The following is a 1,539-nucleotide window of genomic DNA, read 5'->3' as shown; positions in this document are numbered from 1 at the left end:
AGAGTATAAAGGCATAAGAGACTATGATGGCCACAGTTGTTACTAACGTATTGAATCCACCTCCAATTATCACCAAAATCTCATTGATGTAGGTACTGGAGCATGAGAGCTTTAGGAGAGGAAGTGTGTCACAGAAATAATGGCAGGTAATATTGTCCTCACAGAAGGAAAGACTGGCCATGAAAATAGTGTCTACCACAGCTCCAAAAGACGCCATGAGCTAGACTCCACTCACCAGCATATTCCAGACCTTTCGGTACATGGTGACACTGTAGAGCAGTGGACTACAGATAGCTACGTATCTATCATACGCTATGGCAGTCAGCATATAGCACTCAGCAATAGCAAAAACACAAAAGAAAAAGAGCTGACTCACACATCCAGGAGAGGAAATAACATTCTTCTCCCATACAAAGTTTTCCAAGAGTTTAGTGGTAACAACTGAGGAGTAAAACAGATTTAGGAATGACAAATTACCGAGGAAGAAGTACATGGGTGATTGGAGCTTAGAAATGAAAGTGATAAGTAGTATCATACACAAGTTTCCCATTACAGTGACACCATAGATCCCTAGAAAGAAGAGGAAGAGAGGCAGCTGGAGTTCTGGTCTTTCTGTCAATCCCTCAAGGACAAACTCAGTCACTGTGGAATCATTCTGTCTGGCCATTTCCTTCAGGAAACAGGATGTGCAACAAAGAAAAATAAAAATCACCTGAAGTAAAGAAGCTGTTTGTCCGTGAATACTAGAAGCTTTACTAGTGTTGTGGTAGAAGATAAAGTTGATTATCAAAGTAAAACAGTTTAAGGTGGTCAATAATAACGTGGTGAATAACATATTTCATATCAGGACTAGTTTACTCAAGACCTTCATTAGCTACACAAAAACAAAGAATAAATACAATGTGATCTTAAAAAATAATAAGAAAATATCCCAATAGGGCAAAGCTGCCAATATTTGGGTATCCTTCAAGATTTTATTGGTGTCTGGAAGAAACTGGAACTCAGCAGCTATGCGTTTAACTGCGACTACATAATAGAGTTCTGGACCACTTGGTACTGAAAACATCAAGGTTTTATTAAGTCTTAAGAAAGTTATTTCAGGGTTAGTATTGGGCCTTTTGTGTGCACTGGATTGTTGTTGCCCACATAATACAGAGCACTCCTCAAAGATAAACTGGTAAGAAATGTATACCTTAGGGTCAAGATTGATAGTCTTAAAGGGAGGTGCAGAGATCTCGATGCTCCAAATTAAGCAGGTCTTCAACTTAATCTTGGAGTACTTCGATTCAAATGAGTGAATACCTGTTATATTTCTTTTTCTTTCTAGAAAGAGCTTTGGAAGCTGTTGTAGGTGTATATTGGGGAAGTAATAAAATATGAAGAAATTGAAGAAGAGACCTTTTCCTAGTGTTCCATCCACTGCACACACAATAGGAAGCAGAAACCTCTGTTAATCCATCTTCAGTTTTGTTGGCTTAAGTAATAGGCACATATTTTTTGGTCAACAGCACTTTTGTTAAAATATAAATTTGTAATTCT

General features: G+C 37.9%; 1 pseudogene; it reads right to left on the bottom strand.

Moving 5' to 3' along the window:
* Nucleotides 1-7: 7 nt before the first annotated feature.
* Nucleotides 8-667, bottom strand: LOC111819420 (olfactory receptor 151-like; annotated as a pseudogene).
* Nucleotides 668-1,539: the final 872 nt, after the last annotated feature.

Source organism: Trichechus manatus, unplaced genomic scaffold, assembly GCF_000243295.1.
Source record: "Trichechus manatus latirostris isolate Lorelei unplaced genomic scaffold, TriManLat1.0 scaffold00665, whole genome shotgun sequence".
Taxonomy (NCBI): Eukaryota; Metazoa; Chordata; class Mammalia; order Sirenia; family Trichechidae; genus Trichechus; species Trichechus manatus.
Note: the sequence above shows the minus strand (reverse complement) of the source record. Positions and strands in the feature narration are given on the sequence as shown.